The sequence below is a fragment of the Lagenorhynchus albirostris genome, chromosome 12 (genome assembly GCF_949774975.1).
Source record: "Lagenorhynchus albirostris chromosome 12, mLagAlb1.1, whole genome shotgun sequence".
NCBI classification, from domain to species: Eukaryota; Metazoa; Chordata; class Mammalia; order Artiodactyla; family Delphinidae; genus Lagenorhynchus; species Lagenorhynchus albirostris.
The window spans coordinates 11,921,818-11,947,368 of NC_083106.1; the positions used below are offsets into that span (position 1 = coordinate 11,921,818).

At 46.9% G+C, this 25,551-nt stretch overlaps 1 protein-coding gene across 4 annotated transcripts in view; it reads right to left on the reverse strand.

Moving 5' to 3' along the window:
- Positions 1-25,551, reverse strand: part of SCAF8 (SR-related CTD associated factor 8) — a 198,680-nt gene that overhangs the window by 3,454 nt on the left and 169,675 nt on the right. The window contains exons 21-25 of one of the 4 annotated variants that reach the window (XM_060167251.1): positions 24,147-24,232; positions 10,074-10,296; positions 1,531-1,552; positions 1,026-1,238; positions 39-231 (exon numbers count right to left, since the gene is read on the reverse strand). The gene's annotated coding sequence lies outside the window, so the exon portion shown is untranslated. Of the gene's footprint in view, positions 1-38; positions 232-1,025; positions 1,838-9,844; positions 9,988-10,073; positions 10,297-24,146; positions 24,233-25,551 lie in introns of all 4 variants that reach the window. The other 3 variants (XM_060167255.1, XM_060167250.1, XM_060167252.1) reach the window with 3 other exon arrangements.

Genomic DNA, 25,551 nt, shown 5'->3' on the forward strand with positions numbered 1-25,551 from the left:
CCTGCTTGCACAGAAACCCGAAGGCACTCCAGGTTTACCTACTGCAGGAGGAAGTGGTTGAGAAATCCATCTTCTTTTCACTGTGATGAGGTCATGAGAAACAAGCCATCCCGAGGAAGTGCTCGAGGTACTTCTGTGTCTCCCCAGCATCATTCCAGGGGCAAGCTGAACAGAGGGGTGATTGACAGGCAGCGGTGGAGACCTGCTGTTAGCGCCTCCGTCTACCAGCTCCTGTGAAAATGAGCCCAGGGACAAGCAATAAGTCTAAGAGTCACCCAAGTGCTTCACAGCCTCACGGCCCCCCACCCTCGGCCCCTTCCCTGCCTGCTACCCCCAAAGAAAGTTACATTTTGTCCCTATTTCATTTCCAATCCAACATGATTCCATTAAAAAAAACTTACTAGGGGGGCAACACCCCTCCCGCCCCCCCAAAAAAAATTCAGAGGATGATGCCACGCTACCCTGACTCCCAGCCCTGGAGGTGTGGCCTTTATCCACCCACCTTGCCACTGTGATGCCTCCCCAGATGAACTCCTCTATCCCGCCTCCTGCCTCAGTCAGTAGCATCCCTATTTCCCAAGCTGCTGGGAGCCGCCTTTGACCTCTCCTGACCTTCACTCCCACAACCATCTGGTCTCCAGTCTTCACCTTGTTACCTCCTAGACAGTTTCCAATCCTCTCTTCCTGTCCACCACCACACCCAGCAGTGCTGCCCAAAGAGTTGCAGCCAACTCCCAGTAATGCTCTCACGCTTCAGGACCCGGCAGAAATGGCATCTGTCTGAGCATCATCTAGCAGCCGTCTGGGTGGAACCAGCTCTATGCTTCCCAAGCATTAGACCTCTTGTTCCCTCACCCTTGCCCCCTCCCCAATGGGACAGTGGACCTTGGTTGGGGAGGGCCGGTCGGAGGTGTCCTGGTCAGTGGCCAAGGACTTGGAACATCCCAGGCACTACGGGCCCTCGCTCCATAGGGGGATATCTGTTTCCTCCGCGGAGCTGTGTTCAACTCTCGCTGCGTACACACCTTTTGCAAAGCCCAGTTCAGTGATGTGGCAACTAAATGCTTTGCCCTCGGGGGCAAGAATCTCCTCTTTTTTTTCCTTCTGTCACGTTAGATTCCTCTGTTAATATGTCTAACATAACCGGGTTCTGAAAATCTCCTTTCTCCTCTCCTCCGTCATCCGGGAGCTGGGGACTGATAACCGCCTCACTGTCTCAGGCTGCTCGGCTTCTTCCCCTGCGGTTGGAGATAAAGAAGGCTGTCAGAACTCTTCAGGGATGCCAACTCTTGCCCTCACCCTCTGCCTGCCAGAAGACGGTACATGGTCCACAGAGGCTCCCCTTCCCTAAAAATTCAATCCACTTCCTTTTTTGGCCAGATCGCCCTCCATCATCCCAGATGTGGTCACACTGAAAACGTCCACCAAGCTCTGACTGGCAGACATTTTCAAGGAAAGTGGATAGAGACATAATGGGAGGAGAAGCGTCCCCTGCTTACACTAGCCTGGCGACCCCAGGAAATGACTTACCCCTCCGCGTCGCCGTCGCCTCCTGTGTAAAATGAGGATAATAATAGGTTTTACCTGACGGAATCGTAGGGGGATCAAACGAGTCTGTATTTGTAAAGCACACAGTAAGCTCTATCTAAGTGTTTTACAAGCTAAAAACAGCTGCGGGATTTCTCTTATCCTGATGCTTTCTTTTACTTCAGTATATTTTCAAACAGGAAAAATACACAATAAGTGGCCACAGTGTGGGCGCTGCCCAGCGCTGGGGGTCTTGACTGCTCTTTGACGCACCAATGTCTGAATTCATATTAATACAGCCCTGGCCACTCTGTGGAACAACACAGATGATTTTAGCACAAAACCAGCACTGCATGAAGAAACCCAACCACGCACTAACCTGACGGGAGAGAAGTCACAGATTGATGATGTACTAACGTTTCTTGAGCACTTGCTCTGCGCCAAGCAATAGCATCAGGGCTTTAGCTAATTTACTTCACTTGCATCTTGTAACCACCTAATGAGGTAGGTAACGCTATTAGCCCATTTCACAGATGAGCCATAACTTGGGGTTTAAAAAGGAGAAGCAGCCTGCCATGGTCACAGAGCTAGTGGTCAGCTGACCCGGAGTAGATGGGCCTCACCACCAATCATATGGGGGAAAACAGGACTCTTTGTTTTATTAGTGAACTCCTTTCTATTTTGAAAATATAGTTCATGCTTTCTAAGTTAATTGTCATCATAGCAACATGGACGCTCATCGAATATTGCCTGTTGATGATTATGATGACCTCGCGCTCAGCCACACTGGGAAGCTGGCCACGGCCTTCCTTGTTCCTTCCTCACCTCTCCCCTAGGCCCAGGACAGAAATCACACAACAAAAATCTGCCAGCTGTTGCTAAGAGCTTAAGCTGTGAGCTGAACTTTCTTGGGAGATATTTGTGCTTTAATTGTAAAACGGATGACGCCTTCAAGAAGCAAAGGAGTGATGCCACACGATGGATCTCAGACACCTGTACAAGCAATCTGACCGAGGAGGCCTCCCCGGAGCCCTTCAGTCACCCCAACAGATTGACCCTGATGGTACACGTTTGTATGAGAAAACACTGTAACTGTCACTAATTCCCTTCCTGGTGAGCCCTTGACCTGTTTGTTGTGGTTGTTGCTTTTGTTGGTTTGTTTTACTGCAAAGTATACTTGGTTGTAAACTGTATCTGTTTCCTCAGTTGGTGCGAATTCTGACTTGAGCCAGTTCTGGCTAGCTTCATGACACAAGAACCAGGAGAGCAGATAAACTCGGGGAACTGCTACATGGAGAGAAGCACATCAGGGTCGCCCAGATGCAAAGGTGACATGAAAGGTTACCCTTGTAAGGAATATAATACGAGCTCAATGCCTGAGTTAGCATAAAATGTGGGGACAGGTACAGAAATCTAATTGTCTTTCCTTTTCCATAATTGGTCTCAACTTAAGTTCATCAGCCCCCATTTCCAGTTTGTAGTTGTACTCGTTTGCTAAGGCTGCCCTAAAAAATGTCCACAAACTGGGTGGCTTTAAACAACAGAAACTTATTGTCTCGTAGTCCTGGAGGCCAGAAGTCTGAAATCAGAGCGTCTGCAGGACCATGGTCTCTGCGAAGGCTCGAGGGGAGAATCTGTTCCATGCCTCTCTCGTAGCTTCTGGTGGTTGCCTGTAATCCTTGGACTTCCTGGGCTTGTAGGAACATCACTCCCATCTCTGCCTCTGTCGTCACGTGGAATCTCCCATTGGGTCTCTCTCTTCTTTTTCTTCTTGTTTTTAATGATTTGGTTTTTTTGTTTGTTTTTCGGTTTTCTTTTCTTTTTTTTTTTTTTTTTGCCCGCACAACACAGCTTGTGGGACCTTAGTTCCCGGATCAGGGATTGAACCTGGGCCCTTGGCAATGAGAGCACAGAGTGCTAACAACTGCACCACCAGGGAATTCCCTCTTCTCCTCTTCTTTTTTTTTTTTTTTTTAATTTATTTCTTTATGCGTTGGGTCTTTGTTGCTACGCACGGGCTTTCTCTAGTTGCAACGAGAGGGGACTACTCTTTGTTGCAGTGCACGGGCTTCTCGTTGCGGTGGCTTCTCTTATTGCAGAGCACAGGCTCTAGGTGCGTGGACTTCAGTAGTTGTGGCACGCGGGTTCAGAAGTTGTGGCTCGCGGGCTCTAGAGCGCAGGCTCAGTAGTTGTGGCGCACAGGCTTAGTTGCTCCGTGGCATGTGGGCTCTTCCTGGACCGGGGCTCAAACCCGTGTCCTCTGCATTGGCAGGCGGATTCTTAACCACTGTGCCACCAGGGAAGCCCTCTTCTCCTCTTCTTAAAGGGACACCAGGGCTTCCCTGGTGGTGCAGTGGTTAAGAGTCCACCTGCCAAGGCAGGGGACACGGGTTCATGCCCCGGTCCGGGAAGATCCCACGTACCGCAGAGCGGCTGGGCCCGTGAGCCATGGCCGCTGAGCCTGCGCGTCCGGAGCCTGTGCTCCGCGACGGGAGAGGCCACAGCAGTGAGAGGCCCGCGTACCGCAAAAAAAAAAAAAAAAAGGGACACCAGTCATATTGGATTAGGGCCTACCCTGATGACTTCATCTCAGCCTGATTACCTCTGCAAAGACCATCTTTCCAATAAGGTCACATTTACAGGTACCAGGCCTTCAACATATCTTTTGAGGAGACATGATTCAATCCAGAATAGTTGTGGAAAAAGAAATCTCACCCCCAAAGAAATTCAGTCCCTTCCGGCTTAAAAATCTAATCTCTTTCTGATATTTAGTTTTCCTCAGTTGCTGACCTCTTTTCTTCTTCTCTCTAGACGTAAGTAAGTTCCAGGAGGAGGCTGGGTGTGGGTCAGGCCAGTGCTCTCGAGAAGCAGGGCCAAGCCGGCCTGGGTGAGGGATGCGCTTGGCAGACTTGCCCCAGTCCTCTCCGAGTCTGTCTTGCCTGGACCTGGGCATCGACCTTGGTCTTCGTAGCAAACACTGCCATCACCCGTCCCACCATGGACTTCCATCAATAGGACTCCACAGACTGTGTCCTCCTTCTCTCAACTGGGAGGCCTCCCCGCGTCTGCCGGGCTATTTTCAGCCCAGCTCTGTGCTTTGCTTTGAGGAATAGACAGGTTTTGGAAGTCCCCTTCCACCGCACTTGGGGCCCTTGGGCACACAGGACTTGAGAGCTGTCCTCTGGCTATCAGTCTAGCTTTTTCTTTTTCTTTTTCAGTTCACTGCTCCACTAGATGGGGGCTTCCCAAAGTTTCTGTGGGCTAAACCGGAGGGACACGCTTGGGGATCCCCAAGCTTTTCTCTGGTTTATTTTTTGCCCATCCCCAGGGACAAGGCCCAAGGGTCAGAGGGCAGAACCCCACACAGCATTTCTCATCCTGCCTTTATCCCAGCTCCACACCAGCTCAGCCCCAGCCCAGGAAAGGTGTTTCTCTGCTCTGTGTGTGCAGATGGCCCTTAAGATATCAGACATGCTTCTCTATTCTACAGTTTTCCTTGGAAATGCCCCAAACCAACAGTCCCTTTTTTTTTTTTAATTTCTTGGCCACACCCTGCAGTGTGTGGGATCTTACTTCCCTGACCAGGGATTGAACCCATGCCCCCTACAGCGGAAGCTTGGAGTCTTAACCACTGGACCGCCAGGGAGGTCCCCCCCAACTTTTTTTTTTTTTTTTTTTTTTTTTTAAAACCAACAGTCTCATTCTTGACGTTTTGCTTATGGAGATAAAGGAACAGCTTATATTAGACTAACCCTTCTGATGCAAACAGCTAGCAGGAAATCCAGATGAGCACACACTCACGTGCTTGGGAGTCATCAAAGAGCTGCCCAAACACTGAAGTCTTAGACCAAAATCCCTGAGAAAAGGGAATTTTGGAGGGAGGAGCACAATGTCTGGATTCCTTTTCCCCTTGAGGCATTTTCCACTCACTTAGCTGCCAGGACAGCCAGAGAGAAGGTATCTGTTGTGATAAGGATACCATAAAGGTCTGCTATCCAGAATATATATAAACGTTGATGAATCAATTAATTAAAAAAAAAAGTAAAAGTCGGACTTCCCTGGTGGCGCAGTAGTTAAAAATCTGCCTGCCAATGTAGGGAACAGGGGTTCGATTCCTGGTCTGGGAAGATCCCACGTGCCGCGGAGCAACTAAGCCCGTGCGCCACAACTACTGAGCCTGCGCTCTAGAGCCCACAAGCCACCACTACTGAGCCTGCGCTCTAGAGCCCGTGCTACGCAACAAGAGAAGCCACCGCAATGAGAAGCCCGCGCCCCACAACGAAAAGTAGCCCCTGCTCGCTGCAACTAGAGAAAGCCCACGGGCAGCAACGAAGACCCAACATAGCCAAAAATAAATAAATAAATTTATATTAAAAATTCACTGCAATTAAAAAATGCGCAAAAGATTGGACATTTACTACACAATAGAAGATATTTAAATAGCTAATAAACACTCGAAAAGATGCTCCACCTCACGCATAAGGCCACAAAGAGACCCCATTACGTACCCTCCAAATGGCTAAAATTAAAAAGACGATAATATCGGGCTTCCCTGGTGGCGCAGTGGTTGAGAGTCTGCCTGCCGATGCAGGGGACACAGGTTTGTGCCCCAGTCCAGGAAGATCCCACATGCCGCGGAGCGGCTGGGCCCATGAGCCATGGCCGCTGAGCCTGCGCGTCCGGAGCCTGTGCTCCGCAACGGGAGAGGCCACAGCAGTGAGAGCCCCGCGTACCGCAAAAAAAAAAAAACAAACAAACAAAACGATAATATCAAGTGTCAGCAAGGACATGCGTGAGTCTCATAAATTGCCTGTGGGAGTGTAAATTCATACAAACACTTTGGAAAAACTTTTTGACAATAACCACAAAAACAATAGCTGCAATGACCCAGCAATTTTCTCCCAGTCTATACACCTAACAGAAATGCACTTAGAGTGTGCACAGTGTGGGTGTAAGAATGTAGCATCATTACTTGTATGAAATAGACCAAATGAGAAACAATTCAAATGTCCCTCAACAGTAGAATGGATAAATCAAGTGTGGTATATTTATATTATGGAATACTGTACAGCATAGTAAATTAATCAACTCATGTATGAATCTTACAAACGTGATGTTGAGAGAAAGAAGGCAGACATAAATTAATAGGTACTAGGTGGTTCCAATTATATAAAGTTCAAAAATAGGTGAAACTAATTTACCGTGTAGGAGTCAGGAGAGTGGTTACCTTGGTGACTGTGAAGGGCAGGGAGAAGGGAGGAGTTCTGGGAATGTTCTATTTCTTGAACTGGACTGTGGTTCCACAGGTGTGTTTATTTGAGTAAACCCACAAAACTGTAACTTATGTCCAGTGCATTTTCTGTATTTATGAAACTGTAATAAAAATATTGTTTAAACAAACATTTCTCACATAGACTCTTAAGATTGAAATTTAGAGCTATCGCTCCTAGTACATCTCATCTTTGTGTAAAACAGGATATAAGCATCATTAAGACTGAAATTGTGGGACTTCCCTGGTAGCGCAGTGGTTAAGAATCCACCTGCCAATGCAGGAGACATGGGTTTGAGCCCTAGTCTGGGAAGATCCCACATGCTGCGGAGCAACTAAGCCCGTGCATCACAACGACTGAGCCTGTGCTCTAGAGCCCATGAGCCACAACTACTGAGCCCGTGCGCCACAACTACTGAAGTTTGTGTGCCTAGAGCCCACGCACCGCAACAAAGAGTAGCCCCCGCTCACCGCAACTAGAGGAAGCCGTGCACAGCAACAAAGACCCAACGCAGCCAAAAATAAATAAATAATTTTTAAAAAGATGGACATTGCTTTTTAGGTCTAATAATTAGACCGGGTAATATTTGCCTTCAGGCAAGTCCTGCTCAGGTTGACCACCTTCAAGTTGAAAGTCTTGAAGTGGGATTCATAAATCAACCCACCTTCTTGAGCTCACCTCCAGACTTTACTTGTTTTAATTAGGTACGAATGTTCTTTAATTCCTCCTAGAGTCAATCAACAAAGGACAAAGGAATTATTCTTCCGTGAAAAACAGACTTGCCCTCGCAGTGTTTTTTGTTTTTGTTTTTCAGTTTGGAGAATACAAAGACAGCACTTTTTTTTTTTTTTTTTTTTTTTTGCGGTACGCGGGCCTCTCACTGCTGTGGCCTCTCCCGTCGCGGAGCACAGGCTCCGGACGCGCAGGCTCAGTGGCCATGGCTCACGGGCCCAGCCGCTCTGCGGCATGTGGGATCTTCCCAGACTGGGGCACGAACCCGTGTCCCCTGCATCGGCAGGCGGACTCTCACCCACTGTGCCACCAGGGAAGCCCCCGACAGCACATTTTTATTCAGGGTCTTGCTCGAGGCCGAGGATCATCACTTCTCCTCCAGACACCCAGATCTTTCTTGTCTCATAAACTTACTTTCCTTTGTACCACTCACTCCTTTGCCACTTAGAACCCTCCCGGCATTGTCAGTTGCCTTTTAATACTGTATCCCATCTTGGCCACAGGGACTGTAGCATCCTGAAAGGCAGAGCGCACCTCACACCACTTTTTTTTATATATATAAATTTATTTATCTTTTTATTTTTGGCTGCAGTGGGTCTTCATTGCCGTGCACGGGCTTTCTCTAGTTGCGGCGATCAGGGGCTACTCTTCGTTGCGGTGCGCGGGCTTCTTATTGTAGTGGCTTCTCTTGTTGTGGAGCACGGGCTCTAGGCGCGTGGGCTCAGTAGTTGTGGCGCACAGGCTTAGTTGCTCTGCAGCAGGTGGGATCTTCCCAGACCAGGGCTTGAACCCATGTCCCGTGCATTGGCAGGTGGATTCTTAACCACTGCGCCACCAGGGAAGTCCACGTCACACTACTTTTTAAATGCCACCGGCCTTGGTGGTATCTTGTGCAGTCACTGCCTAGAATTATTAGCTGTCAGATGGATAACAAGCCATTTTTCCTCCCTGAGCTCTGGAGGGGTGAGGAAGGAAGCACAGGAACAGCCTTAGGTTAGCTGAATATTTTTAATATAAGAACTTGTCACACTGCATGGAAGTGACCTAAGTGCCCATCAACAGATGAATGGATAAAGAAGATGTGGTTCATATATATACACACACACACTAAAATATTACTCAGCTATAAAAAAGAATGAAATAATGCCATTTGCAACAACACGGATGGACCTAGAGATGATCACACTAAGTGAAGTAAATCAGACAAAGACAAATACCATATGATATCACTTATATGTGGAATCTAACTAAAAAATGATAGAAATGAACTTATTTACAAAACAGAAACAGACTCACAGATTTTGAAAACAAACTTATGGATATCAAAGGGGAAATGAAGGGGAGGGATAAATTCGGAGCTTGGGATTAACATACACATACTATATGTAAAATAGAGAACCAGGGCTTGCCTGGTGGCACAGTGGTTGACAGTCCGCCTGCCGATGCAGGGGACACGGGTTCGTGCCCCGGTCCGGGAAGATCCCATATGCTGCGGAGCGGCTGGGCCCGTGAGCCATGGCTGCTGAGCCTGAGTGTCCGGAGCCTGTGCTCCGCAACGGGAGAGGCCACAACAGTGAGAGGCCCGCGTACTGCAAAAAAAAAAAAAAAAAATAGAACCAACAAGGACCTACTGTGTAGCACAAGGAGCTCTACTTAATATTCTGCAATAACCTATATGAGAAAAGAATCTAAGAAAGAATGAATAGATGTACCTGTATAACTGAATCACTTTGCTGGACACCTGAAACTAACAGAATATAGTAAATCAACTATACTTCAATTAAATAAACAAATAAATAAATAGGGACTTCCCTGGCAGTCCAGTGGTTAAGACTCCATGCTTCCACTGCAGGGGGTACAGGTTCAATCCCTGGTCGGGGAACTAAGATCCTACACGCCATGCCGAGCAGAGCACAGCCAAAATAAATAAATAAAAGTTAAAACAAACAAAAAAAAGAACTTGTCATACTCAAGTGACTCCAGGTTTCATGACACAAACCTGATGCACCGACTCCCTGACAAGGAAAAGTGGCAGAGCGGGGTGACCCTGCTGTGGGGTGACACTGCTGCAGGGCAGCACTCCCAAAGCAGGTGCGGCGCCGGGAGGAGGATACCAGGCACCAGCGGCACCGGCAGAGATGGGCTGAGCACAGACACTCAGAGTTCCTCCCTGATGAGCAAAGCTCCCAGACCAAGTCCTGGTTCTACTCCAGAATATCATTACGAATGACAGATGACAGTTACTGGTTGTTCCAATGTGCCAGGCATCTACAGAAGCATTTCACATATGCTATCTAATCTTCAGAGCAACTCACAGAGGTACAAACGTCATTCTTCCTATTTTGCAGAAGAGACAACTAAAGCTAAGGGAGGGAAAGCAGCTTGTCCAAGTTTTCATGGCAGTAGAAATAATAAAGCCAGCATTCAAATCCAAGTCTCCTGACCTCCGAAGCAGGGTCTAAGGAAAACAGGTACATAAAGAACTGATAGGTAGTTAAAGGAGTCGAAGAGGTAATAAGACGTGCACACAAATATCTATCTTACCAGACAGACTGTGGTAAGTGCCAGGGGAAGAGAACGAGCAAAGGGTAATGATCGTTTCTGGCTACAGGAGATTCCACCAGTAGTTAAGGTGAGCGGGGAAATTTCACCTCCACGTTGCAATATTATGAAAGTCAGATTGAAGCTTCTTCCGTAATGACATGGTAGAGCTAGGCTGAGAGCAGACACTTTCAGAATTCCTCCTTGGAGAGGAAAGATCTTGGATCTAGATATCAATGGGATAAAATCTAAAAGTCAGAGCTGGCTCTAGGAAGCCCCCACATGGACACGCCTCGGCCTGACCCCTCCGGGCACCGTGGGCAAGATCTGGAAAAGACCACCAGGGCCCCTGGTAGGCACAGCGCTGTTGGTGCTCTGAAAATACCCCACGGACCATGGTGTTTTCATGAGTGTTTATCACAATGTAGACAGTGTCCAATGTGAAAAGATCCATCGCACCACTTACCTGTTTGAAAGAAAAGCAACATGGGAAAAACTACTTTGATAAATGATTATGGGGTGTGTTATCATCTATAGAAAACAGTCATTTTATTTCTAAACAAAAAATGGTTTCAATGTTATTACCATATGTTTACTGTCACACACCCTTGGTTGAAGCTGCTACAGGTTGTCCTAATAAACTTTGACATTTGCATTCAGGCATTTATATTTATATTTAGGCACAGTGGCTTACTTAATTTGGCATATACCCCAGCATGGCTTTTGTTTGGGGCTCTAAATTCTAGAGCAAGGGCTATAGACTTAGGGCCAGCTTAAAGTACCAAGAATCTGGTAATGGGGGAAACACGAGGAAGACTCTTATTCAAGCAACATTGTCAATTTGTGCAGAGAAATCTTTCCTGGGAATCTTCTTAACTTCCAATCCTTTTATTGAATTCTTTCATTGTTTGAAAGTCTGGCCCATGAGTTTCCAACATACAAACTGAAACCTTCTTCTATGGAAACATCTTCACAAAAATAGGGTGATGTTGAGAGCCAGAAGCCACCGAATCTTCCATCTGCTCAAACAGCCCCACTCATTTAGCTACGCCTTCATCCATCAGCTGCTCCAGGCACAGTGTAAGTCCTTGGGAATGTAACGACGTGGCTCCTGCCTTAGAGGAAGTTCCAGTCCAGAGTATGATGGGTGTGAGGCTAATCCTGTTCCAGACCATTCTGGGGGCCGGGGGAGAGGGGCAGCTAAACCCAATACTTAGCATCCTATTATCCTCCAGGAGGAAAGCAAACAAGCCCAGCCTGGGGGTTCGGAGTCATTCCTTCTCCATCATGCTGGTGGCTTTCAGACAGCTAAGCCTCTGCTTGATGCCCAAGTGGCATGTCTCTATCTGAAGGTGTGTCTGAGTTGCCACTAAAAAGGACTTTGTAAAACATCCCCTTAGGGCTTCCCTGGTGGTGCAGTGGTTGGGAATCCGCCTGCCAATGCAGAGGACACAGGTTCGAGCCCTGGTCCGGGAAGATCCCACATGCCGCAGAGCAACTAAGCCCGTGCGCCACAACTACTGAGCCTGCGTGCCACGACTACTGGAGCCCGTGCGCCTAGATCCCGTGCTCCGCAACAAGAGAAGCCACCGCAGTGAGAAGCCTGAGCACCACAACGAAAGAGTGGCCCCCGCTCACTGCAACTAGAGAAAGCCCGTGCACAGCAACGAAGACCTAACGCGGCCAAAAATAAACAAATTAAGTAAAAAAAAAAAAAAAAATCCCCTTACATCAGAGCCTCAATCAATGGGGAAACTGGAAATTATGTCACATTTCCAAGCTTGATTCTGCAATACAATCTCCACCAGAAAACATTCTTCGTGTTTTCTTTATGTAGCTTTGTTTTCTGATTACTCCAAAACACACACACTATTTAAAGGACAGGGACAAACGTGGCTGTTGATTCAGTGGTCATGAAAAGACAGGGACAAGAAAATTAGATATTTGGAGTAGAGGATATTCCAGATAAGAAGAGGACAAGCAAACCGTCTGCACTTAGCTTCTCTGCTCCCATCCTTGCTAAGGAAATGCAGACGCATTTGGATATGGTACCATAAACGTTCATCAGAATAAGTACACGCAAGCTGTCCTCACTTGCCTAAGTCAATCATTAACTAGAGCAGCTGTTCGTATCACTTACACCGAGGCAATACAGCAGAAACTCACTGAGATCATGAGCTCTGGAGTCAAATGGAGCTGATCTCAATCCTGCTTCCGTTGCTTCTTAGCTGTTTGGCTTTGGGTTAATTACTTCCTCTTCCTCTGGCCTCAGTTTCCTCCCGGGTAAAGTGGGGCTATTCCTACTTCGTGAGGTTGTTGTGAAGAGTCGTGTGGGTGGTGTTTGGCACGTTCCCTGCCTGTGACATGTACACATTTTTTAAAAAATATTAACATCATTAGTGTTTAAATATCAAATTTTCCAAAAGGAGAACTGGTGTTGTATGTAATTCATGATGTAGATATGGAAGCTTGAGAATTCCCAAGGGTTTTGAAGGAGGTGATTCTTCAACGCAGAAAGAAACTGGCCTGCTGCAGCTTTTGAAAGTTGCCCTGCACAGGGCTGAGTACTGGGGCTCCCGAGTTCCTTTGTGGAGTGTGAAGCGTTCACTGTCATCCAGTGCAACTGGGCCTGAAACGCTAACCTGTCTCCTGCATGTGTGTTTTTATACTTTCTCCAGTAGCCCAGTTTTAGTCCCTTTGGGAAAAGCTTCCTCAATGATATGAAATTAGCTCTCTACTATGTAGTAAGAATGCACCAGAAAAGACCAGTCAGGATTTCCATTTCACAGGAAATTTTCTGAAAGGCCTGAAATCAGAAACAGGAAGTCTGTGTAATAGTGGGCGCCATGAGCACCGTGGGCCCGTGTGCTGCCCGCCCAGTGTCTCGAGGCCCAGGGAGGCTGAATGCTGCACTCTTCCTTCCCCACAGACACAGCAGTTTGTCTTCTGAAGTAATTCCTGGTTCACATTTCTGCCGACCTTCCGGGGAAAATGCTACAGGAGACTTCCCGTCCCTCTCACGGTCACGTGTGTGGTTTGCCCACCCTTAAACTCGCCCTGCAAGTTCTTGGGGTGTTAGTTTATGCAGACAATAAAGTAAAAACAATTCTTCGAGTTGCTTTAATTTAGTCATCATGATAGATGAGTGTCTTGGTGATGGGGAAGTCCAGAAGGATCTTTTTAAACTGAGAAGGAGAAACGGCAGGCAATGCCCCTCTCAGACGTGGGGTTACAGGAGGGGACCTTCCAACACTCACTCACGGCCCCTTCACACAAAACAAGGGCAGGGTCCTTCGACGGCTTCACGGGGTGGGGGCGGGGGGAGAAGAGTTGGCATCATTTTTATGGTGACTCACCTGTAAACCTTAATTAAAAACCTGTTCATAATGCAACATGGTCAATCAACTCTACTTGAATAAAATAGTTTAAAAAAATCTGTTCGTGGGAATTCCCTAGCGGTCCAGTGGTTAGTGCAACGCGCTTCAACTGCAGGGGGCACAGTTTAGATCCCTGGTTGGGGAACAAAGGTCCTGCATGCCACGCGGCTCGGCCAAAAATTTTTTGTAATTTAAATTTTAAACAAATTTAAAAATCTGTTCAAATTGTGTGAAATGAACAATAGTTGACGAAAGCAACCTCATGACAGAGTTCTTTCCTGAATATAAAATCGGTCATGAAGGTAAATCCAAACACCTATTTTTCCCCTTAAATCCAAGACGTAGGTGGAAGCTCATAAATCCAGATACCCTCTTAGTTTAAAACATTTAAGTCACATCGACAGAGCAAGGAGAATTTTTGAAATCCAATGACCCTTTCATGAACTTTGTCATTAAAAACCTTCCAATATAATTAGGGGAAAATTAGTTTGAAATATTTTTAAAGGGAGGTCCTTCATCTATCATCCTCTGAAGATATACTGCCATTCTCTGAAAGTTATTTACCAAAATAGAAAATGAATCAGTATACACTTATTATCTGGTATACAGTAGGTGTTATAAAATGAGCATAAGCTTCTCTGTCACTAGAGATTCAAAAAACTTTAAAAATTCCACCTGTCTTACTTCTTCCCAGGGAACATTATTACGGACGACAGGAAAGGCACATATGATGACGCAACTATGAGTTTTATTTGTTTATGCGTGTGGACAAGAGTAATGGACGATTGTGTAGGGTCTGTCTTTCAAACATTTAGGTTTGAAATTTAAGCAATTAGATATAGCCCAAAGGAAAAAAAAAGACTAGTCTTTTTTTTGGTCATTATGTTTGCAAAATATTTTCCACACTAGCCTTTCAGGAGGGGGAGCCTAGAATTGAAAAGGGTGTCAACGGACTATTTTGGGTAAAATGTACTGATCTTAGTAGAGGGAAAACCATATGAGGTCAAACTGTTCATGTCCACATCCTCAATGCACAGCCCTGTCCTGGAATATTCTGGACACCCTGAAGTGTTCCACAAATGAATGCACGACTTAAAGACGATGAACTCAATCACTACATAACAGAAGAAAGAAGACATGATTTAGTAGAAGAAGGAAGACAAGAGGAAATAATTAGATTTCGAGTCTGAAGGCATAATTTACTTGACGTGTTTCTTCTGTGCTTATCCTATTTCTTCCTTCTCTCTGCCTTTAATCTCCTGATGGCCAATGTTTGTGTCGTATGTGGGAGGGCGGCGTGGACAGGAAAGTGTAAAAGCCTGGCCACCGCTGCAGGTACCTGCTTAGTGTGTTGATAGTAATAAAAAAGGTGCTTAAAGATCATTAAGCCCAAACGCTCACTTCACAGATAAGGAAAGTAAGAAATCAAATGACTCGATTAAGGTCACTGACACAGCCAGCCGAGCGCAAGGAGTACTGTATCATTATTTATTGCTCTGGGGAGGAGGGGCTATGATGACGAATAAAGCTTCTCATAGACCTGCCTGATATTAGCCCCTAACCCCCAACACGGTATCGAGTTTGTTTGGTTTGACCAATTGATTGATTGTTTGTACGTTGATTTTGACAAGAATGCCCAGAAAATAATGTTCTTAAAATCTTACTTTGCGGGCTTCCCTGGTGGCGCAGTGGTTAAGAATCCGCCTGCCAATTCAGAGGACATGGGTTCGAGCCCTGGTCCGGGAAGATCCCACATGCGGCGGAGCAACTAAGCCCATATGCCACAACTACTGAGCCTGTGCTCTAGAGCCCGCGAGACACAACTACTGAGCCCACATGCCACAACTGCTGAAGCCTGCATGCCTAGAGCCCGTGCTCCACAAGAGAAGCCACCGCAATGAGAAGCCCGTGCACCACAACGAAGAGTAGCCCCCGCTCACTGCAACTAGAGAAAGCAGTTTTGCTCACAATTGTACCCCTTGCACCCTTCATTTGCTTTGCACATGGGAGGTGTATGATAAATATATGTTTATAAATTAACCTAATAGAAGGGAATATGAAATAGCATGAACATTTGGATAATGCCTCTGTATAAGTAAATACCAAATACTTGCGATTATAAAATTGATTAATCCTTTATTAGAAAAATAATTCACATGTTTAAGAAGGTGTCAACTACAAATCTGGGAGGAAATGGAAGGCAAGAAATCCAGAGGCTTGAGGAGAAAATCAGACCTTTCTTCCTCAGATCCATCTCTGTTTCTGATTCCCTAAATTTTCCATTACTCTAAACCACAAGCTTCTGCAAGGCTCAGTGTGTTTTAATTAAACCCCAACGATGAACGCAGACTTTCCGAACTCCGTCCCGGTTTGCGCCCTTCTGCTTCCAAGCAGGCTTTAAAGACGACAGCGAGGAGGCCTGATACTCAACAAGGCCTTAGGAGTTTGCGTTACCCTCGCGCAGAAGGGAACGGTGCAGGGAATTACCCCGAGGGCCTGTAGGGGCACTTAACGATCATTCCCTCGCCTCCTGGGATGGGCATTTTGTTCTTTATTTGCCTGGTTTGTGTTCACAGAGTTAAAGCTCTGTCTGTGTGACTCAGGCCATGAAAATGCTTGACTTGGCAACCCACGTGGCTATTCCCCACACGGGCCTCAGCCGAGGGCCCGGAGAAGCAAGGAGGCTGGCCCCGCAGCCCTCGCTGGTGGCGTCTGTAATGTCCCTGCGGCCCCTGCCAACAGCCACGGTGGAGGGAGGCTGCGAGGGGAAGCTGTGTCCTGAGTTAAACTCTCCTCCAAGAGGTGGCCTCACAAAACCGCATGGGATCCATGGGGAGACTTTCTTTCTTTCTTTCTTTCTTTCTTTCTTTCTTTCTTTCTTTCTTTCTTTCTTTCTTTCTTTCTTTCTTTCTTTCTCTTCTTCCTCCCTTCCTTTCTTTTCATTCTTTTTCTTTCATTTCTCCTTTTCTTGATCCTTCCCTCCCTCTCTCCTCTCCCCCGCCCTTCTTCTTTCCTTCTTTCTCTGTAGGTCTCTCTCTCTCTCTCTCTCTTTTTTTTTTTTAATTTTTTTTTTGGCCTCACTGTGTGGCTTGCGGGATCTTAGTTCCCCAACCAGGGATCAAACCTGGGCCCTCAGCCGTGGAAGGGTGGAGTCCTAACCACTGGACCACCAGGGAATTCCCTCTCTGTGGGTCTCTTGTGAAAATGAAAAGAACAAAAATCTCAAAGAAAAAAAAAAATCTCAAAGAACTATTCAACTAGCAGACATTTCTATGTGTCCCCTGGCCTTTCCCAGGTCCGTCCCTCTCTCCAACTCAGCCCTTTGCTTTCCACGTAAGAGATACAGGTAGCTCTTATGCAAAAGTATGAAGAAACCAAGACAAAATCAACAACTAACCATTACAGGATTGTTGCAATTATACTTTAATCTGACAAACATGGCCTGAGGGTTACCTGCACGGTCTCTGCAGATTACGTGGGTGTCACCCACAGGGCCAGTTAGTATCCTTGGCCACTGTGTAACGCTCAAAGAGGTTGGTGAGATAATCTTGGTTCAGGACACTGAACCACATTATACTTGAAACATATACTATGAAATGACTTTTGGACTCAGCACAACTATAACCTTCGCTGAGTCTGCCAAGTTTACCACGTAGACAAGGAAAAAATACATAGTTTAAATATTAAACAATTCAATTGGAGGGGCAATCCCCTCCTAAAGGTGCACCAGGAAACTAATTTGCAGCTGCACACATTCATTTCACAGAGAAGAGCGGGTTTCAGCTAACAGGTCTCCAAGGCCTTCGTCCCAGGAACGGCATGGTCCCCATGCACGCCTCTGGGAACTGCATGGCTGGATTGCAGCCACAGGGCCATAAAGATTCAATAATTCAGGAAGTGAGCTGGTACCTTCATTTTGAAATTCTCAGGCCAGCATTAGCTGGTGAGTTTTAAGGGAGAATTCATGGTTTGGAAACAGCTCCAGGCTTGCTGCCTTTTCAGTGTGCAAAGTCATTCTTTTCCTGAGTGTTCATCATCTCAAATCACCCTCAGCATCCCAGCTCTGCTATCTGGGAATAGGTGCACCTTGTGGTCGGTGAATGCCAAGTGCTCAATCCAGGAAATGGCTATCGGAATGATTTACACGCATGTCCTGAGCCCCACTGGGCACTAAAGAGATGGCTGCTTTGCTAATAAATCTTGCATTCGTCAACATTAATTAAGGTGATCTGAGTCTGCGGTCAAGCGTACACTTTTCAATGAGCAGCCAACTTTCCTTCTATTAAATTTTTAGGAGAATATATTAGCAAATTCTGGGAAATAGCATCGGCAAGAAGCTGAGCTGGAGTAGGTTTAGGAACTCAGCCGTGTTAAGCTGCCTTCTCTGAACACACCCAGGCCGTGCGTGCACAGCAAGTCAGATGGTGTCACTGCTTCCAGCGCCCCCATGGTGGTCTCGATCCAGCCACAACCACCAGAAGGAGGACAGAGGACAGGCTCGGAGTCTGTGCTCAGGGGAGGATGTAAAAGGAAGAAGAAACCTGGACCATGAGCTTTTGGAGACCGTAACCCAGTTGAGGGGGAAAGACGGCACCCATGAAAGTGGAAGTAACACTGCTGAACGGCAGGTGAGCCTGAACCAAAGGACGGGACAGAGCTTCAAGGAGGGAGAGACAAACGTGTGGGAGTGAAGAGGGAAGGTGGTGAGGATGTGAATTACAAGCTAGGGACCTGCAGAGGAGGAAGGGGGCACTGAGGGAGGCGGCGGGAGGGACAACAGCTTGAAGCAGCGGTCGTGTTGGGACATGGAGGGCCCTGAAGGTCAAGCTGGCAGGTGCCCTGGCCTCTCCTGGGCAACCCAGAGCACCAATGTCTTCTGAGGAAGGGGTAAGAAGAAACCACCATTTTACAAAGGCTAATACACAGGTTGAGCTGGATGGGAAGATGACATGAAAGCCCAGCGGTGGACAGATCTGTTAGGACACTGCAGTCATTGCTTAGGTCCGTGGTTTTGAATGCTGGGTGTGTATCCCGGGTACGCCGAGGTGACGCCCTGGGATGTGGGGAGAAAATATCAGAATTCTTACTTGTACTTACTTTTAAAATTTGCATCTTTTTTGAGTCTATTTTATGTATTTTAAATGAACATACCCGCTTAATAGAAAATATGTATATTATAGACTGACTTGTGCCCAAATTCACATGTTGAAGCCCTAACCCCCAATGAGACAGTATTTGGAGATGGGGCCTTAAGGAGGTATTAAAGGTTAAATAGGGTCATAAGTGTGCAGCCTTATTTTTTTTATTATTATTATTTTTTTGCGGTACACGGGCCTCTCACCGCTGTGGCCTCTCCCGTTGCGGAGCACAGGCTCCAGACGCGCAGGCTCAGGGGCCATGGCTCACGGGCCCAGCCGCTCCGCGGCATGTGGGATCCTCCCAGACCAGGGCACAAACCCGCGTCCCCTGCATCAGCAGGCAGACTCTCAACCACTGCACCACCAGGGAAGCCCCTGCAGCCTTATTTTGACAGGACCCTTATGAAAAGAGGAAGAGACACCAGGACTCTCTCTCTCTCTCTCTTTCTGCACACACACAGAGAAGAGGCCATGTGAGGATACAAGGAGGTGGCCGTCTACAAGCAAGAAGAGTCTCATCAGAAACCGACCCTGATGGCAACTTGATCTTGGACTTCTGGCCTCCAGAACTGTGAGAAAATAAAATTCTGTTCTTTAAGCCGCCCAGTCCGTGGCAGCCCTAGCAGACTAATACAGCACGTAATACGTAAACAGTCAAGAACTGGAAGCGTGAATTGTACAGATTTTGTTAATGCGCATGATCGAAACAGTTTTGGGGACGGTGCTCTGGGCGCTAGGGTTCTGAGTCGAGAAGGCAGTGAGTGCTAAGAGCTTCTTCAGGGGAAAAATAGGAACTCCGTGAGCCACTGGATATAGGAAATGAGAGGAAGAGAAGTATGAACATGATCTCTGGGATTTTCAGTCTGGAAGCGGGGGACAGCTATCTCTAGCCCGTGGGAGATAAGGATGGCAAGAGTTGATCCCGCGGGAGGATCAGAGAAGCTCAAGGACCACAGCACTGGATGTCCTCCGAATGAGAAAGAGATACGGCCAGAGAGGGAAAAGGAAAACAGGGATTTCAGGGCCACAGAGGTCAAGGGAAAAGAGAGTTTGGAGGAGGGCAGGGTGGGCAACAGTATCAAGGAGGTCAAGTGGAACGACCCCAAGAAATGTCTTGTGGAATTCCACAAGGAGGTCATTGAAGACGTTTAAAAAGTGACTCCGGTAGAGGGGAGAGGATGCAAGCTGGACTGTAGGGGGTTAAGAAGGGACAGATGGGGAGGAAATGAAGGCATCAGGTTATGTTTAGATTTTAACTATTAAAATGTGTCAAAGTCAGAACTGCAGGGGGTGGGAGGTGAGCGTTCCCTTCATCTCCGACCCCTGAGGAATTCCCTGTTACTAGTTAAACAGTGTTAAGTGGTAACGGGGGCTGGAAAGGTGGGACATGGGGTGAGGGGGGGATGGTAAGGCAACAATAAAGTGCTCAGTCCTGTCCCAGAGCCTTCCAGACAGCTCTGGCTTTGTGTGTGGGACAGAATACACGACAAAGCCAGACGGGATACATAATTCTCAAACCCATATGCTGATTAGAAGTCTGGAAATTTCTCCCAAATTTCATACCTTATTTGATAGTTGAATGTCAGAAGACCTGATATAAAGGGCGGGAATAAATGGCAGGAAGAGGCTGGAGTTCATTTGGGCATCTCGGCCACCAGCAATCGGACACCCAGAAGACACCATCTCAGTATTCTGCCTTTGCCTGGGTGTAAAACTGTTTACTAGCCATTTCACAAGTGTGCAGACAAATTGAAAGTCACACGTGAGAACTAATGAATCCTTATAAAATTCTTTGAGATCCACAGATGAAAGGGACTGTTTAAGTACAGGGTATTATCAGCTAACGGTGGAGCACACTGAATGAATAGGATTCTCCCAGAGAATAAACTATGTCCTAGGAATAAATTCAGTAACTGTGGAAAATGCGTTAAACATTTTAGGTGAAAAGCCATAACTACTGATAACTCTTCAGCAGGCAATCTTTCCAATTCTAGAAGTATCTTACTACTTCACATCCTGGGATGTGTGTGGACCTCATACAGAATTTCAACATCTGTTTCATAGAATCATTGACTCTCAGGTCTGGAGGGGTCAGCTGATCCTGACACCCCTTTGCTCATTAAACGCCCTCTGTGATATCTATAAAAAAAAATGGCAGCCCACCCCATGCTCGATTTCTCCAGCTGGGCACTGCTGAGCCCCCATTCTCACTTTCTTCTGTCTAAAGACAGTTTTAAACGTCCTTTTTACCATCTTCGCAAGCCGAGGTTCATCTAAGGCTTCTGCTGCCCCAAATTCCTTCTCATGTTCATCCTCGGTTATTCACTCTTCTCTATGTTTTTGCACATCTTTCAAAATTCTGATCCCACTGGTGAGGCCCCAAATTTTCTGCAATAATGACTTAAAATTTTTTGTGCAAATGTGCACACACTCCCCCAGTAGTTTTTTGTGCACAGTGACTTGCCTAAACTCAAAAAATAACCTGACGTGACTGCAGGGTCAATATGATTCATATCAATTCTCAGAGAGTGGTTTAGCAGGTCACTTCGCGTTAGGCTGAAGAGGTCTTCTTGAGATCAGTGGAACTGATGTTACAGTCTCAGTCCCTGGCCCCAGCCAACAATGAACTCTTTGTACCAGAGAGCATAACTGGTTTGCATAAAGGAATGATGGGACTCGGGACTGGCTTCCCATCCAGACCCAGGGCCTCCTGCCAGCGCCCTCCGTCATGACAGGGTGAGGCAGAGCGTGAGTGGCTCAGAACAATCACTGCACGGGCCTCTAGAAAAACAGATCACAGTAGCGTCCACACAGGGAGACCGCAGGCTGGCGCTCTGCCAGGAAGAAAAGACAATGACAGAAAGAATGACAGGAGCCAGGAGAAATATGGCCGCATGGAAATACGTCTTAGCTAAGGGAGGGGAAGAGGGGTGATATACAAAGAAAAATGGGAGGAATATTCAGAAATTACTCCAGGTGTGCCTTTGCACAGTCTCATCCCATATTTGGACCCCCAGGTGGACATCCAGGGTGTGCTTTTTTTTTTTGTATTTATTCATTTATTTGGTTGCTCTGGGTCTTAGTTGTAGCATGTAGGACCGTCGTTGCCACGTGCGGGATCTTCATTGTGGCACGTGGGATTTTTAGTTGTGGCATGCGGACTCTTAGTTGCACCATGTGGGATCTAGTTCCCTGACCAGGGATCGAATCTGGGCCCCCTGCATTAGGAGCGTGAAGTCTTAACCACTGGACCACCAGGGAAGTCCCCATCCAGTGCATGTTTAAGGACAGCCTTAAACCTTTAGGTATGTGTATTATGCCTGCGGGGCGGGGAGATTGCAGGCAAGAATGTGCACGTGTGCACATGCGTATCTGTCTGGAAGGGAGGGCTGTCTGTAGGCCATGGTGGGGCTGGCATGTGCTGGTTTATTGCCCCTTGGCTCAGAGGTTCAGGTAGGGGGAAAAGTACAGGTAGGGTGGAGTAGGGTATGTACCCATTGCAAAGGTAGGGATCTACCCCTGAGGTGCACACTCCTGAAATCTCATTCAGAGTTCAAAGAGGTAACAAAAGGGGTGTGTGTGCCCACAGTGTGAGTCTGCCACACATGAAAATAGATGCCCAAGTGTTTACACTCTAGAATTTTACGGTGCAAACCAGGAGGCAGCTCCTAATAATGTGGCAACAAAACAGTAAATGTTGAAGCTGCGGTCTCTCAGCAGGCACGAAGAAATGGTTGACCCTGGATCCGCGGGCAGCCATGAATACAATGAGGAAGTTATAGAGGAGGAATTATCCAAAACGGAAGTTCCAAGGTCACAGAGAATTTTTCTTCTTATCCAAATGCAACAGTCTCAGGAATGCCATTCGGTGAGCACAGGCTGTGAAATTCCACAGAAATGGAATTCTCTCCACATGGGATCCTCAGTTCACTGAGGTTTTCACCCCACGTTTATTTGTGGAGGGAGCGGCTGAGGGGAGCTCTTGAAATTCAAGCTCTTCCCAGAAAGAGTGCAGAACTGACCAGGCATCTCAGCTCATCTGAACCCAGGCCTTTTTCATGTATTTGACAAAAAGAGCTAACTCTCTAAGAAGACCATTTTCACATTAGCCACGTATTTAACGTTAATGTTCATATAACAGTTCAATGGGATATTTACCAATAACAAATTTTAAGAGCGCTTTCAAAGATAGGAATTCAGGCAAAATACTACTCCCCACATGGGTGGAAAAGGAGGCACACTCTTCTCAGTCAGCCTCAAAGATCATCCTGTTTAGGGGGAAGGAGTTATATTTTTTCTACTCAAAAAAATTATTTGAAATAATCTGATGTGGTTTCACAAAATTGGTTGGATCCATTGTTAACAAATGGCTAATGTCATGTTTCAAGAGAAAAGTAAAACTGTCATATGGACATGATGTCGTGGGTGTAGGAACGAAGGTGTGTGTGCAGGGACAATGGAGAAGGCTGCTGCCCAGTGCCGGGGGCCCCAGAAAGGCTGCCCAGAGGGGCTGACACGTGAGTGAGTCTTGCAATGCAGGCAGGGGAGGAGGGGCTAGAGATCGCGCCAGACAGAGAACAGCGAGAGCAAAGGCACAGAGGGACCCAACAGACGATGGGCCCAGAAGCGAGGAAGGGACATCACGAGAATGTGGCTGAGGATGCGGGCAGGGATGGGCCACAAAGCCCTTGGAAGCCAGGCTGGGAGGCTGGATTTAATCCTGGGGGAGACAGGGGCCTTCCCGGGGAGTGACGTGGTTGGACATGCATCTAATTTTAGGCGGAAGGTGGCAAAACTACAGCAGGGCAGGGAGATTGACCAGAAGGTTAACATAGTCAGCAAAACACGAGCAACAGACAGCAAATGAGTCAGCAGAAGACCTTTTTTTTTTTTTTTTTTTTTTTTTTTTTGCGGTACGCGGGCCTCTCACTGCTGCGGCCTCTCCCATCGCGGAGCACAGGCTCCGGACGCGCAGGCTCAGCGGCCATGGCTCACGGGCCCAGCTGCTCCACGGCATGTGGGATCTTCCCGGACCGGGGCACGAACCCGCGTCCCCTGCATCGGCAGGCGGACTCTCAACCACTGCGCCACCAGGGAAGCCCAGAAGACCATTTCTGACACCAACTTCTTTGTCTCTCTATACAAGAAGCCATGTGACACCACCCTCTGTGCCCCGTGGAAGCTGACTCTATGTTCATTTTGAAAACAACAAAGGGAAGGGAGTCCTGCTTGACATTTTTGGCGGGGAACTTAACCTTTCAAGCGGAACCACTTATTATCCGATTTTCTTTTCCAATCAGAATCTTTGGGGGGGGAGGGGCAGTGCCGAGAAGGAGCGACTGAGAAGCTTCTGTATGAGGGAGCTGGGGCCACAGAACTGCGCTGCTAACCTCCCCACACCAAGCATTTTACTTCTCCTAGACATCTGAAAAAATCTTGACTTTCATACCAATGCAGGCGAGGCATTTCTAACCGCTCTGCTAATTTCAGGACAGCCTGCTCGTTAGGAGCCTGGGAAGAGGACAGGTACCAGCTGGTAGCAAATGGAATTCACTACTGACCTTAAATTTAAACGAGATCCATGCAGAGGAAGGACTTCATATTCTGCTAGGCTTCGAAGCTCCATTATCTTCCGAGTCATTCTGTCCTGGAAGAAAACAGCAAGTGGGCTCGTTAAATTACTCGTATGTGAATGATCGATTCACACTGCATTAAACGAAGAGCTGACATTTCATGGACAAGATGAAGTACAGTTCAGAACGAATTACTACTGTGACGATGCATGCAAAAGCCTGATTTTTTTTTTAAAGCCTGATTTTTGAAGTTTCATTTATGCAGATGACAGATAACCTGACTCTTCATTTTGGTGATCAGGTCAGCTAAAGCGTCATTTAGTATTGCTGCACGACAGTAGCAAGAAATGGTTATAAAGAGAAAAGGTTGCAGGTCCTGTATTTGATTCAGACTCTGCAGCTGAGATAACGTTTTCAGTGAAATGTTATCTCCTTGCCGGTTAATACGATCCAGCAAATGTAAAATGAAGGGCTTTAAAGTTCATATTTGTGATCACAAAGTCTTGGGAACGGGTAGGATTCTCCTTCAAAGATGAAGAAATAAGATCCAGAGAAGCTGTCCTACCCACAGTCTAGTGACCGGTTACTGATCGAACCACAAGTTCTTCGACCACTGCTCTTTCTGCTACATCAGACTTCATTTAGGTGTTGGCGTTCTGAAACAATACCTCTTATCATGAAGACTTCGGAGTCACGAAACACTTTAAATTTCACGCTGATTTTAAACTTATTTTGTAGTCTTTTAAAATGCGCAAGTCATTTTCATTTTTGCAAAGAAATTCTAATAATGAGCTCGTCTCCACTTTTCATGGAGAAATGAGTCCTACTAGGGTATGACAAAACCAACTCGCCCCATGACCTTCCCCTATTTACAGCCAGAGGCTGGCCTGGGCTAAACCCTAGAAGAAATTGCTCTCCCTGAAGGGCTATCTGTCCCTGGCTCCATGGCACTTGGAAAACCTCAGAGTGCTGAGTGTCTGGAGGCCTCAGGCTGATGGACTTCAAACCTCTCATTAGTTAAAGGAAGTGCAGCGCAGTTCAGCTCATCAATTAAAGGGTGAGCCAGTTGGAAAAAACCAGAAAGAAACATGTGTTAATTGAACATCTGTTGGCGCTAGGCCCTGTGTTCTCTGCTTTAAATACATGATCTCATTCTGTTCTTACAACTGTCCCACAGGTATGCCTGGGCACCTCTCCATTTCACACATTTTACAAAAGAGGCTGGGTTCCTTGGTTCAACTAGTATTTACCTGAGCATCTGCTACCTGCCAGGCACCAAGGCGGGTGGTCAGTCTACAAAGGAGAAATGGATAAGCCCCGCCTCCTGCCCACAGTGAGGTCACAGTCTAGCAGGGATGGGGCAGCGGGGAGTCAAGCAAGTTAATCAGAGCTA